The sequence below is a fragment of the Morus notabilis genome, unplaced genomic scaffold (genome assembly GCF_000414095.1).
Source record: "Morus notabilis unplaced genomic scaffold, ASM41409v2 Scaffold1208, whole genome shotgun sequence".
NCBI classification, from domain to species: domain Eukaryota; kingdom Viridiplantae; phylum Streptophyta; class Magnoliopsida; order Rosales; family Moraceae; genus Morus; species Morus notabilis.
Genome location: NW_010367235.1, coordinates 34,859 through 50,670, shown reverse-complemented (window position 1 = coordinate 50,670; position 15,812 = coordinate 34,859). Strand labels below are relative to the sequence as shown.

Here is a 15,812-nt window from a genome sequence, read left to right as displayed (position 1 = left end):
CTCACTTTAGTCCTTGAACTTGCATTTGTAGCTTCCATTCCTCTCAAACTATGGAAACGTCTCATTTCATCTAAATTTTGGACATTTGGCACTCTATGAGGATGTTAATGGGGTTATCTAAATTGACTCTTCCAAATTATCGTTCTTCACCCTTCTTTCAATAAAACCTTTTAAAATAAGAAAAAGTTCCTTTCACTTTAAGAACTCGTTCCATTTGAAATTTCATCGCATCCTCAAAATAATTCACATGACAATCAAAAGTGTCATGCCATCTTCTCAACAGTTTCAAAGTGCTAGACATTTTAAAAATTATATTGTAGCAAAGCAAACAATCAAACAAGTTGTTGATAATAGGCAGCTATAAAAATAATGACAAAAAAGAAAAACATAAAACAAAACAAAAGGAGACAAAGAAAGTTCCCACACAATCTTTTCATCACAAGTCTTTTCTTGTGATGCGCAGCTTGTTTTCTAATCCATTCAAACAAAGTTCTGTAAACTAAATCTTAAACGATCTAAACATGCTTCTAAGAAACTCAATAGCATTTAGATCAATATTGCGGAATAGAATCGAATTGAAAGCATACCTCCGGCCATTGATAACTTCTTACGCTCGACAGATATTTAACTCGGATTTGGCGCTTCTAATCCTCACTCAATCTCAAATAGATGGTGTATTTTACTGAATAAGATTGAAAGGCTTAGGGACCAACCGGAAGGAAATGCACTCGTATATATATATATATACTCTGTCCATCACAGAGTATTCTTAATCATGCACAACACGTGGGCAGCGGTTATGGACGGTTTTCGAACGTTATTCGCGTCCCTACAAAGTGGAAGATATGGGCCACTATAACGGTAAGTTAGTTTCCTAATATTAAAGGAAAAAATCTTACATTCTCCCACTTGGTCCATATATTCCATCATTTATCTCAATAAGAAACAAAATACATGAATCATGGCGATAGATCCTCTTAAAATGAGTATTATCTTCCATGTATCACAATGCATCATGTCTCTTAAACACTAGCCCATACAACTTAATGAATAAACCGTTTATTCCAGGTCCAAACAATAATGTTATTTCTCAAAATAAATGTGTACACTAGAAAAAACAAATATGAGAAAACATCACAATTAGAGTTTCATTGAAAATAACATTCGTTCTTACAACGAAAATCACATAAAGGAACCAAGTCTCATTCTATCTACATGATCCTTAAATTTCAATGGTGGCATGCCTTTTGTTAAAGGATCAGCAATCATCAATTCAGTGCTAACGTGTTCAATAGCCACTGTTTTTTCTTTAACACGTTCCCTTATGGCTAGATACTTGACGTCGATGTGCTTGCTTCGACTACCACTTTTGTTATTCTTAGCCATGAAAACTGCAGCTGAATTGTCACAATATATCTACAATGGCCTAGAAATTGAATCCACAATTCCAAGCCCATAAATGAAACTCTTCATCCATACACCATGCGAAGTAGCCTCAAAACAAGAAACGAACTCAGCCTCCATAGTGGAAGTTGCAGTCAAGGTCTGCTTTGCGCTTCTCCAAGATACAGCTCCACCAGCAAACATAAATATGTATCCTGATGTTGATTTTCGTGAATCAACACAGCCAGCGAAGTCTGAATCAGAGTAGCCAATCACTTCCAAACTATCAGTCCGTCTGTACATAAGCATGTAATCCTTGGTCCCTTGAAGGTACCTCAACACTTTCTTTGCAGCTTTCCAGTGGTCCATACCTGGATTACTCTGATATCTGCCTAACATCCCCACAGCAAATGCAATGTCAGGTCTTGTGCAGACCTGAGCATACATCAAGCTTCCAACAACTGAAGCATAAGGAATGTTCTTCATTTGTTCCCTTTCAAGTTCATTTTTAGGGCATTGATTCAAATTGAATCTTTCACCCTTCACAATGGGAGCTACACTTGGTGAACAATCTTTCATCCGAAATCTCTCTAAAACTTTGTTGATATAGGTCTCTTGAGACAAACCCAAAATTCCTCGAAATCTGTCTCTATGTATCTTAATGCCAATGACATAAGATGCATCACCCAAATCCTTCATATCAAAGTTTTCAGAGAGGAATTGTTTCACCTCATATAGCAAACCCCTATCATTGGTTGCAAGTAAAATATCATCCACATACAAGATAAGGAAACAAATCTTACTCCCACTAACCTTCTGGTATATACATTTATCCATAATGTTTTCTACAAATCCAAATGAGGAGATAACATCATGAAATTTCAAATACCATTGCCAGGAGGCTTGTTTCAATCCATATATGGATTTCTTAAGCTTGCAAACCAATTGCTCACCTTTACTAGAGGAGAATCCTTCTGGTTGTTTCATGTAAACCTCTTCCTCTAATTCTCCATTGAGAAAAGTCGTTTTCACATCCATTTGTTGCAACTCAGGAGAATCCTTCTGGTTGTTTCATGTAAACCTCTTCCTCTAATTCTCCATTGAGAAAAGTCATTTTCACATCCATTTGTTGCAACTCTAAGTCAAAATGTGCAACTAATGCCATAATGATACGAAGTGAATCTTCCTTAGATACAGGAGAGAATGCCTCCTTGTAATCAATTCCTTCCTTTTGAGTGAATCCTTTGGCAATGAGTCTTGCTTTATATCTTTCAATGTTGCCTAATGAGTCTTTCTTTGTTTTAAAAACCCATTTACATCCTATGGCTTTTGCACCATTAGGCAACTCAACAAGATCCCAGACCCCGTTAGATGCCATAGAATTCATCTCATCTTTCATGGCATCATACCATAAATTTGATTCTTTGCAACTCATAGCTTGTGAAAACATTTCAGGATCATTTTCGGCTCCAATGTTGTAGTCCGATTCTTGCAGATACACAATGTAATCACTAGGTATTGCTGATTTTCTTGTTCTAGTAGATCTCCTTAATGTCGTTTCAACATTACCCTGGGGATCATGTTGCTCGACCGGTTGTTCAACAACTTCTGGCAGTTCTTGAACATCTTGATCTACTAGATTATCATCAACAACTTGTGGAACTTCATCGATTAGTTGTCTAATACCCATTTGCACTTGAGGGGCATTGTGAATGACAATCAATCTGTCACTTGAAGTGGAAGGTTGAGCATCAATATGATTCTTCAACTTCACGCAAAACATAGTGCATGCACAAGCTGAAACATACATTTGAAGCATGAAAGAGAAAATTTGACATTACCACACTAATTTACTAATTTAGCATAAAAATAAAATTGCATGGGAATACGAAAATTTGACATTACCACACTAATTTAACATTGGAGATGCTGCAATAGTAACGTTACATATGCAGTTTCATATAATTATAGACGTATTGCAAAAACATAGTGCATGCACAACTTACTGCCAATTAGCAGTAAGGCCATAGACTAACAAGTTATAACGTATTAATCAACTTCACGCAAAACTACGACTGCTTCACTAATTTTAAAGAGAAATATACAATAGTACATTACCAAGGATTAGAAAAAGAAAACTAGAACATATTATACTAAGGATTAGATAATTGAGCATGAACAGGCACACTCTCATAATTGAGCATGAAACTAGCCATGCAGATATTGTTGATTTTTAACCAGCTAGTTGCTCAAATACTGAGACGAAATGAATATATGAAGTATCTTTGAGAGGGTTGAAACAAAAACAAAAGAAAATAAATCAGTGAGAAAGTTGCTCAAAGTTAAGACTTTAGCCTAAATTTGAAGCATGAAAGAGAAAAGGGAAGGAGAAAAAAGTGAACAATAGGAATAAAGGACAAATTTTTAAAAAATTTTCATCCACTTGACCAAAATCTCACTTTAGTCCTTGAACTTGCATTTGTAGCTTCCATTCCTCTCAAACTATGGAAACGTCTCATTTCATCTAAATTTTGGACATTTGGCACTCTATGAGGATGTTAATGGGGTTATCTAAATTGACTCTTCCAAATTATCGTTCTTCACCCTTCTTTCAATAAAACCTTTTAAAATAAGAAAAAGTTCTTTTCACTTTAAGAATTCGTTCCATTTGAAATTTCATCGCATCCTCAAAATAATTCACATGACAATCAAAAGTGTCATGCCATCTTCTCAACAGTTTCAAAGTGCTAGACATTTTAAAAATTATATTGTAGCAAAGCAAACAATCAAACAAGTTGTTGGTAATAGGCAGCTATAAAAATAATGACAAAAAAGAAAAAACATAAAACAAAACAAAACAAAAGGAGACAGAAAGTTCCCACACAATCTTTTCATCACAAGTCTTTTCTTGTGAAGCGCAGCTTGTTTTCTAATCAATTCAAACAAAGTTCCAAAAAAAAAGTTCCTTATGCTAAATTGTTTCCTAATCAATTCAAGCATTTTTCATTCGAAGCTTCTTTTTTTTTTCTTTTTTTTTCCTTAGCTGAAATGAGCTTCATTAAAGAGGAAAATAAGCTACAAAAGAGGAGTAGGAAAAACAACTACTCCAACATATTAACAACTAAAGCTGCAGCCCCAGACAAAGAATCAAAATCACTTCCAAGAAGAAACAACAACAACAACAACGCACAGATTAACAAACACCAACAAGCAACTGGAAATAAAATACAAGCAAACTGCGCAAATAAAACTCTAGTTTAAGAACAAATAAAACTAAGAAAACGAAAGTCTAGTTCAAAGCTGTTAATCAAAAGCCTTTTCTTCTTCCAGTGTCAGAGTTGGACCAGAGTTCTTCAACATAGCACAACTTCGTATTTTTTTCACTTTTTTTTTTTTTGGCGCTGGTTTAAGTTTTTGATTAAGACTAGGGCTTTCTTTTATTTCATCGAAGAGGACAGAGGGAACCAACCACCACAATCCCTCAAAAACTGGCTTTGCCATTTTGCCCCCTTATATAACTAAGACGTGATATTTAACATCGAAAATCTAACAAAAGTGGATTAAGTGAGACTTTGGTTTTCACAGTTCGCGGAGAATGGAACTTAATTCTTGCAAGAATAGAAACAAAATCTGACAATAGTCCGTCGAATTAACACTCTTACCGATAAGGTTGGTACACAATTAAATTTTTTCCACTGACAAGTGTAATAGACAGAGATTAGTAAACATATTTATCATGAAAATTCATAATAGATTGATATAATTGTCCTTAGTTAAAAGTTTTCCACTCTTACTTCTAATAGCATGAATCTCTAACATGTATATGCTAAGAAGGTGAATCAGCATGATTTAAAGGAACCTTTTAACCACAACTAATTACATGAAAAATGTCCAATTTAAGATTACTTTCTCGGAATATATGAAAAGGACAGATCTTTACTCAATCGTTTAAGGATATGTTAACATCAAATGAACAGAAAAGAAATAAGAGTAGCGTTTCCCTTTACCAACTTAGCAACTACACATGTCTATACATAATAGATTGATATAATTGTCCTTAATTACAAGTTTTCCAGTACTATTACTTCTAATAGCATGAATCTATAACATGTATATGCCAAGAAGGTGAATCATCATGATCCAAAGGAACCTTTTAACCACAACTAATTACATGAAAAATATCCAATTTCTGATTACTTTCTCGGAATATATTTGAAAAGCACAAATCTTTACTCAATCGTTTAAGGGTATGTTAACTTCAAATGAACGGAAGAGAAATAATAGTGTTTCTCTACACCAACTTAGCAACTACACATGTCTATAAATAATAGATTGATAGAATTGTCCTTAGTTATAAATTTTCCACTTTTACTTCTAATAGCATGAATCTCTAACATGTATATGCCAAGAAGGTGAATCATCATGATCCAAATGAACCTTTTAACCACAATTAATTACATGGAAAATATATAATTTAAGATTACTTTCTCGGAATATATTTTAAAAGGACAGATCTTTACTCAATCGTTTAAGGGAGTGTTAACTTCAAATGAGCGAAAAGGAAATAAGAATAGTGTTTCTCTTTACCAACTTAGCAACTACACATGTCTATACATAATAGATTGATATAATTGTCCTTAGTTACATGTTTTCCAATTTTACTTCTAGTAGCACGAATCTCTAACATGTATATGCCAAGAAGGTGAATCATTATGATCCAAATGAACCTTTTAATCACAACTAATTACATGAAAAATATCTAATTTAAGATTACTTTCTCGGAATATATTTGAAAACACAAATCTTTACTCAATCGTTTAAGGGTATGTTAACTTCAAATGAACGGAAAGAAAATAAGAATAGTGTTTCTCTTTACCAACTTAGCAACTACACATGTCTATACATAATAGATTGATATAAGTTTCCTTGGTCACAAGTTTTCCACTTTTATTTCTAGTAGCATGACTCTCTAACATGTATATGCCAATAAGGTGAATCATCATGATCCAAATGAACCTTTTAACCACAGCTAATATTACATAGAAAATATCTAATTTAAGATTATTTTCTTGGAATATATTTAAAAAGGACAGATCTTTACTAAATCGTTTAAGGGTATGTTAACTTCAAATGAACGGAAAGGAAATAAGAGCAGTGTTTCTCTTTACCAACTTCGCAGCTACACATGTCCATACATAATAGATTGATATAATTGTCCTCAGTTACAAGTTTTTCACTTTTACTTCCAATAGAATGAATCTCTAACATGTGTATGCCAAGAAGGTGAATCATCATGATCCAAATGAACCTTTTAACCACAACTAATTACATGAACAATATCTAATTTAAGATTACTTTCTCGGAATATATTTGAAAACGACAGATCTTTACTCAATCGTTTAAGGGTATATTAACTTCAAATGAACGGAAAAGAAATAAGAGCATTGTTTCTATTTACCAACGTAGCAACTACACATGTCTATACATAATAGATAGATATAATTGTCCTTAGTTATAAGTTTTTCACTTTTACTTCTAATAGCATGAATCTCTAACATGTATATGCCAAGAAGGTGAATCATCATGATCCAAATGAATCTTTTAACCACAACTAATTACATCGAAAATATCTAATTTAAGTTTATTTTCTTGGAATATATTTAAAAAGGACAGATCTTTACTCAATCGTTTAAGGGTATGTTAACTTCAAATGATTGGAAAGGAAATAAGAGCAGTGTTGCTCTTTACCAACTTCGCAGCTACACATGTCTATACATAATAGATTGATGTAATTGTCCTCAGTTACAAGTTTTTCACTTTTACTTCTAATAGCATGAATCTCTAACATGTCTATGCCAAAAAGGTGAATCATCATGATCCAAATGTACCTTTTAACCACCACTAATTACATGAAAAATATCTAATTAAAGATTACTTTCTCGGAATATATTTGAAAACGACAGATCTTTACTCAATCGGTTAGGGGTATGTTAACTTCAAATGAACGGAAAGGAAATAAGAGCAGTGTTTCTCTTTACCAACTTTGCAACTAAACATGTCTATACATAATAGATTGATATAATTTTCATTAGTTACAAGTTTTTCACTTTTACTTCTAGTAGCATGAATTACTAAGATGTATATGCCAAGAAGAGGAATCATCATGATCCAAATGAACCTTTTAACCACAACTAATTACATGGAAAATATCTACTTGCTCAGAATATATTTGAAAATGACATATCTTTACACAATCTTTTAAGGGTATGTTAATTTCAAATGAACGGAAAAGAAATAAGAGTAGTGGTTCTCTTTACCAACTTAGTAACTACACATGTCGATACATAAAAAATCAGGAATAAGAACTCAGTGACGCACACATGACGCAAGGAATGTCAATCCTAACTCCACTTTGGTAGTTTTTAATCTAGGTTACTTTGAATAATTGTTGAATTTAATAATAGGCCTTTATCGAGTCATTGATTATTCAATCACAAAGAAGGTAATTTTATTTATTGAATTGATAAGATTTCTATCTCCAACTTTAGTAAACACTAAAAAGAGAATTATTCTTTAGAATCCTTTTTCAAATAAATAAGCTAGATAGAAAATCAATAATCCTGATTCTCATTTCTTTTCTTCGCTTTTTACGTTTATATATTTTCCTATTACTTTTCATTATGGTATGGTGAACATTCCTAAAAGTACATATATAATTAGTTAAAGCTGAAAGCATAAATTTTTTCGTTTTCAAAGGATTTCATGTAAACCCGGCGCTCTATTCACACACACACACAAAACTCCGATAACAGATCTTTGGTATCATGTTACAAATGCTATCTAGATGCTGCTACTCCGATAACAGAAACAAGGCCAGTCCAATGGGACACACACACACACAAAACTCACTATAGAGTTTAAATAGTTCTTTAGTAGTTACAAATGCTATCTAGTATCTTGTTACAAATGCTATCTAGATGTTATAGTGTTTAAATAGATCTTTAGTATCATGTTACAAATGCTATCTAGATGTTACTCCTCCGATAACAGAAACAAGGCCAATCCAATGGGATCCAAATATAACCGTGCTCCAAATAGCATTCACTTATAAAAGTACAGAGAAATACTCTTACTACTTTTTGTAACTTTAAAAGATACTCTCTTTATCACTCTCTGTATTCACAGTTTGACCTGTGAACTCTACTATCTAATTTTCTGTTTAAATAATAATACACAATACAACATGAAAGACCCTAAGTCACAAGTTGATAAATAAATGATGTTTTAGTACTCCTTGGTTCCATTAATAGTTATGTGAGGCCATGCATTGCACAGTTATAGCTCCGAATTCAAGCACATGAAGCTCGAAGTAACCATGATAAGAAAAAAAAAAAAAAAAAAAAAAAAAAAAAAAAAAAAAAAAAAGTTTTTGTAGTGTGATTTTTTGTGATCATAACTAACTTTCTTGGGGCCAAGGTGTTGATCGTGCAAGTATGAGCTTTAGGGTATAGAAAGTTCTAGAGTTTAGTAGTCTATAATTCTCATAACAAGTTTCATGTATTTTCATTAAAGGTTAGTTTCAAGGATAGTATACACAGGAAATTTCTCTTGCTCTTGCATATAAAGACGACTTTTATAAGCTTCGGCTGTACTAATTAACAACTAACCAACTCATATATATTAATCCTTCATTTTAAGTGAGGTATAAGTTTCGTCAGATGGTTTGCCAGCAAAAGCTGAAACATACATAGACTCCACATAACAAACTCTAATTGGCATTTTAACAAGCATCACAATCAGAAAGTTAACCAAAGTTCCATAAAATCTCAGCCACCTCCCATATGAACAGCGTAGACAACTAATAAATATCAGCGTAGAAATCTTATATTATAAAATTAACTAGCAACATATATAGATCGGAATTCAATGTTTGTTAAAAACCACCTTTTACCTCCTGGTAATTATTACGATTTTTTGACCTATGATGAGACTCCCTTCTAGATTCTCAATGACTTTTAAACGTACGTACGCCAAGATACTGAAAGAAGAAGAAATATCTCCAATCAGAAAACTCGTATCACGCAAGTACTTATAATAGTCATTCGTGATGTAATTGCAACTTTTGTAGGGCATATATATATACACACATATATATATATATATATAAAATAAATGGCTAGGTCCCCAGGATCAAAGGGCAACAATTGATACACGGTGCACTTGACGAGCGGATTTATGATCTGACAAGCATTAGATCAAGTGATTAGTACTTGAAATGAAATAGAGAAAATCTATCAAGATATTTTTTCAAGAAGATCAACCCAAAAGCATCTTCAGGTACAACACAACTGCTAGGCAGTACTAGTTTTGGTGATATTTTCAAGTACTTGAAGAGAAGGGAAAAACTAAGGGCTCGTTGTTTAGAGTAAAAAATTTAAAAAAAAGTAACTCGAGTTATAATTTTATTTGAGTTTATATTATTTTAAGTTTAAATTTGAGTTTAAATTTGAGTTTAAATTCGAATTTAAGACTAAAACTCGAGTTCAAATTTTTCCTTCAATTTGAGTTCAGAAACTCGAAGTCAAATTAATAAACAGTATTTTTTCTATTCTTAAAAATGCTATAACTTTTTCGTTTTAATTCTGATTGAGATGGTTTTTTTTTCTATGTGTTGACAACGAAAAGACGAATAAAACCCGATCCATATACCATATTAAAAATTTTCATCAGCATTGAGTTTTTAATAAAATACTATCTAAATACAAATTCAAGTTTTGACTCACTCAAACACAAATTCAAAAAGATTCTTATCTCAAACCATAACTCAAATATATATAACCAAACACAAACTCAAATTACAAGTTCAACTCAAGTTATAATTTAAATTCAACTGAAAAATTATACTCAAGTTAAACTCTAAAAGAACAAGCCTTAAATATTATATATAAGCAAATGGGCAAGGATCATTTTGCAGAATCTACATGGTATTGAAGAGCTAGGTACCCGTCAAACAAAATTTACAGATACAAACACACACACGTGTATATATACACATATACACACACTAAACTCCACCATGATCAGTGCATTAACCCATACCATATAGCAAACAACAAGAACGGCAAATAGCAATTATATAAACCTGTTTCTTTTAATTATGGGACAAAATTTTCATAGTACGAAGTTAATGTTTACTTGTTAAGAAGCAATAAACATATAAGTACTCGAAAAAGAAACATGGGTTTCGTGACTCATTCCTGGAAAAGAACAAAAAAAATAAAAGTAAAAAGAAATGAGCACATACTCGGTGCTTGAGAACTCATAGAGCCTGCCTTTCTGAGAGAAGATGATCACCGCAACCTCGACATCGCAGAGAACCGAGAGCTCGTGAGCCTTCTTCAACAACCCATTTCCTCTCTTCGAGAAAGTCACTTGCCTGTTTGTGTCATTCTCGATCCTTCTCATCTGAATTTGGTATGAAAATCTGACAAAAACGAAATTGGTATGAAAATGTAATAAGTGTACAAGGTTTCCATCAAAATACCTAGAAGAAAACATGAAAGATTCTGGCGTTGACAGATTTGAAGTTTAACTATGGAGCTCTGTGGAGAGAAGACGTACGATCGATTTTGTAAGAACAGTGACGACCAAAAATATCACAAAAATAAAAGTATATTACAGGCATAATTTTTTTTCTATATATGCTAAAAAAATCCTCCGAACAGCCAAAAAAAACCCCCCTAAAAAAGATATCAAATTTCTTTTCCAAAACAAGAAAAAGAAATCAGAGAAAAAAAAAACTGAGTTTGTATTTGTAGAAAGAGGAAGAAGAACTACATACGGGAACGGTGCAAAAATGGGAAATAAATGAGGGATTTCTCAGAAACCCTAGAGGATCTCACAGAGCGTGGAATGCAAGGAGAGACTTTTCTTGAATATATCTTTATTCTTCAGACCACCAAGTCTTCCATTTTTCCTTTCTTTTATTCACTTCATCTATAGATATTTGCCAATTATTCTCTTTGTCTATATCCGTCAAGGGTCTTACCCGCACCAAAAAAAGAAACCACAAAAAAATGGAAAAGAAAAAAAGGGAGTAAAATAAAATACAAAGAAACAAAAAAGGAAATGTTACATTAGTGGTGTCTAATTTATTGCTTATCTTGATTTGGTAAAACTGAGAATGACATCTGTACAAAAGGAGGGAGAAAGGAAAATGCAGTAATAAAATAGATTTTAAAAGTCTTATTAATATTGTATTTTAACGAATAAAGTGATTAAAATATTTACATAATATTTCTTTTTTTAAAAGTCATACAGAGCTCTTGAAAAGGCATAAACGAAGGAAGTAATACAAGTGAGGATGGGAGGATTTATACTATAATTTATATTATATTTTATAATTTATTATAATATTTTTTTTATAAAAAATATATTTAAATTAAAAATAAATATAACTCAGATCTCGTTCATTTCACTGATTTGAGTTTTTAATTTTAAGTTTTTATAGTAAAAAACTCTCATAAAATGTCATATCTAATTTTTTCTGCTACAGTAAAAAACTCTCAGAAAATATCACATCTCAACTCGAATTGAAAACTTAAATCCGCAGAGTGAACGAGGCTTCAATAACTTTAATTAATTATCAAAACGTCTCTCTATATTTTCAAAAAAGAAAAATAAAAAAGTTATGTTGTCATGTGCAACATGTCAAAATCATCGTACAATGACTTGCGTAAAAGACCAATAATCAGTGACAGCACATAGGACGTTGTCAGCAAAACAAAAGGACTTTAGACCAATGGCAAACGACCTCGTCACGTGGCTCACCTTGTTTGGCGGGTCATCAGCGCGTACTATTTTTCTTTTAACTCTAATGCGTGTGTGGAAATGATAAATAATAAAGTAATGCCAACTACAATTGGAGTGTTTGGTGCTGCTGGAATAATGGTTTTGTGACCGTAAAAATGCTGTAATAAAGCACTAATAAGTCAACAACAATGCTCAGCTTAATTAGGATTTTTAGCACACTTACCTTTAATTTTGTTGTGATTTAATAAATTATTTCTTAAATTTTTAATTTGAATAATCAATTATCTCAGCTTATAAAATTGTTGCATTTAATCCATTAGACAAACTTCCTTAAAAAACTTATAAATTTGAGATGTACAAGTCGCATGTAAAATTTTAAAAAGGTAAAATTAGTATTTTACATGCCATAATATTTAAAAGTCATGCATAACTTAAAAAGACATAAACAAAGAAGGTATTGTGTGGGAAAATGTGACGGACACGTGGACGAAGTAGATCGCGACACGCGGTCTTGACTAAATCCCCACCAAGCAAGGAACCCTCGACGCTTACGGACCCCTCCTATTTCGCTGCGAAGGCCTAAGGGCGAAGTCTAAGTCCGGGCGACGATCCCTTATAGCGTCGACTGATTGCGCCGTCGACATTAAGGGATGAAGATCTCTCGACCGCAAAAAGGGCCACCGAAGAAGGCGGTTGAGCTGAGCAGTGCTGACGACGAGGGGAACGTCCTTTAGAGGACGTAACGGGTTACGTGTAGAAGTGGAGGAGGTCTGCAGGCATTAATTGTAAGTTGTCAGACCACCCCAACAGGGGACAGAAAAGTATTACGGGGAAGCACAGAGCCGTAATGGGAGACTAATTGGCTGAGTGAACAGTGCTGATTAGTGGGCTACGTTTGGGCCTACCAAAGGAGAGCACTTGAGTGCTTCTACCTATGAAGGAAACCCCCTAAGCGAAGGAAGCCCAATATAAAAAGAGGAAGACCCCATTAAGGAGGGGGTTCGAGAGAATAACAAGGGAAGAGCAAATTTAATAAGAATTATGATTGTAAGTTGTGATCTTCCAACAAAGATATACAAAAATTACTGTGGATGTAGCTCTCATTTTATAGAGTGAACCACTATAAAAACTCCTTGTGTCATTTGCCTGTGTATGATTTAGTTAACTTACAAACACACACATGTTCCACAAATCCACATACGTTAAACTACACACACGAGGCCGGTAATCCGAAGGGAAACCAAGAGGTAATCCGGTCGATTTTTTGTTGGTGAAATTTGACCATCAACAATTGGCGACTCCGCTGGGGACCGAAAGCGTTCGACCCCCAACAACATAGTTATAAACCGCCGTCCATCCAGGGAATATCGGGATGGAAGAAGATCTACGCCCGGTCGGACACGAAGTCCCACCTCCAGACGCACCACGACCGGACCCGATGCAGATGCCTGCCCAACTAACCACTCTAACCGAGCTAGTGCGTGGGCTAATGACCATGGTGGAGCGCTTAGATGGAAGGAAATCCATGCCGCCATTAGAGGACGCCCCGAGGTCGCAGGGACCTGCTGTGACTGGAGATCCGAACTATGGTGACCACCTACATATCCAAGAAGGAACCGGAGATAGTGAGAATCACCGGGGCCTTCCTAGGCCTCGGCCTTCCCAATCCCCCGGCAGCCGTTTGGGGGCCGCCGGACTCCGAGCTCCTGAAGACTGGGTATCGAGAGGTCCAGGAAACCCTGAGGTGCTATCCCAGAATCCAAGTGGAAACCCGCCAGGAGACTCGGGATCGGTCCAGGTAGGCGGCCAGGCCCGAGGCGGACCCAACGCTCAGAGGGCAGAGGCGTCGAGAGTAGCCGGCTCGGCCATTTCGACAGAGGAAGCACGCACCATCATGGAACGTATGGCCAGCCTGGAGCAGAAACTGACAAGGGATGTGGCGGGCCTGAAAAAGAATATAGGTCGTGTGGCTGAGGTGGTAAACGTCGATATCACGCCCAGCCGCACACATGACCATCCATTTACCGAAGAAATAATGGCGCCCCCTCTCCCCGATAAATACAGGTCACCGTCAATCCCACCGTATGACGGACGAGGAGATCCCGATGACCATTTGGAGATGTACACGGGGCACATGCTCTTGTACGGGTACACTGAGGGGATCATGTGCCGAGCCTCTCGAAACCATTTGACGGACTCGGCCCGAAGATGGTTTCGGACGTTGAGGCCAAACTCCATCTCAAGCTGGGACGAGCTGAAGGAAGCATTTTCCCTCCAATTCATAGGGGTCAAAAAATCCGCCCCCCCCAAGCAAAATCTGACGACGATATACCAGAAGCCGAACGAGTCACTAAGGGAATGGCTCGCAAGGGATGGGAAAGCTGTCGTTGCCACGATGGACATAACATATAGAGAGGCCTTGATGGGGGCCTTATCTAGCATGAAGAAAATCACCCCATTCAAAAGAGAGCTGAACCGGAAACCTTCATCCAGCTACAGGGAGTTTTTAGCCCGAGCACAGTGGTACATCAATGCTAAAAAGGCGGATGCAAACAACCCCGAGCACCAGACCAACAAGAATAAAGGAGCTGAGCAAGGGTCGACGCCTGCGAAACAAGATGGGAAGAAGCGTCGAGGCGGAGAAAACGGAGACAAGCAGCTCGCCGCGATGACGAGCGCTCCAGAAGCCAATAAGCCAAGGCAAGAGGATACCCGTAAGCCTCGACTGTTCTAAAAATACGATTCTTACCACGAGCTAACGATAGGAGTCGAGGAAGTCTTCAATCAGGTCGGCTGTGGGAACTTGCTACGCGACCGGAACCAATGAAGTCAGACCCCAGCCGAAAGAACCAGAAGAAATTCTGTAGGTTCCACGGCGATGTCGGACACCACACCAACGATTGCGCCGACCTCAAAGATGAGATCGAAAGAATGATCCGTGAGGGGAGATTACAAGAGTTCAGGGCCGAACTGAGACCCCGAAATGACGGCCGCAGAGGGCAAAATGACGGTCGGCGCCGAGAGGATAACCAGCGCCCAGGAGACTGAGAACCCGTCGGCGTCATACGGACCGTCCTCGGCGGTCCTTATATAGGAGGAGACTCAAGGAGGTCTCAGAAGGATTACGCCCACGAGGCCAGGGGGTTTATCAGGAGCGGTTCTGGAGCGTCTCTGCTACGAAAACCCCAAGGTACAGTCACACCGACGTGGCCTTCAACGAGGATGACGCCAGTGGGGTTCACTTCCCCCATAACGATGCCTTGGTGGTGGAAGCCATGATAGGAAACCACACCGTGTGCAGGATCCTGGTGGACAATGGGAGCTCGGTGGACCTCCTATACTCGGACTGCTCGGAGAAAATAGGGATCCAAAAGGAACAATTGGAAAAAACCTCCCGACCGCTATATGGTTTCACTGGGGACTCCGTCATCCCACAAGGGACTATCCGGCTACCCATAACCGCCGGAGAAAAACCTCGGCAGGCAAGTACAATGGCCAACTTCGTGGTCATAAAAGGAGGCTCCCAGTATAACGCGGTGGTCGGGAGACCAACCCTCCAGGCATTAAGGGCAATAACCTCCGTCTACCACCAAAAAGTCAAGTTTCCCACCCCAAGT

General features: G+C 36.4%; 1 long non-coding RNA gene across 2 annotated transcripts; it reads right to left on the bottom strand.

Annotated features, from left to right (window-relative positions):
• Positions 1-594: 594 nt before the first annotated feature.
• On the bottom strand, positions 595-11,428 carry LOC112094288. Of its 2 annotated transcripts, none has more exons than XR_002903461.1 (3): positions 11,225-11,428; positions 10,688-10,867; positions 595-829 (listed from the first exon to the last, which is right to left on the bottom strand). It is a non-coding gene; the product is annotated as an uncharacterized LOC112094288 (long non-coding RNA). The 2 variants fall into 2 exon arrangements; XR_002903462.1 differs by lacking the exon at positions 595-829 and adding an exon at positions 9,359-9,421.
• Between the last annotated feature and the right edge of the window lie 4,384 nt (positions 11,429-15,812).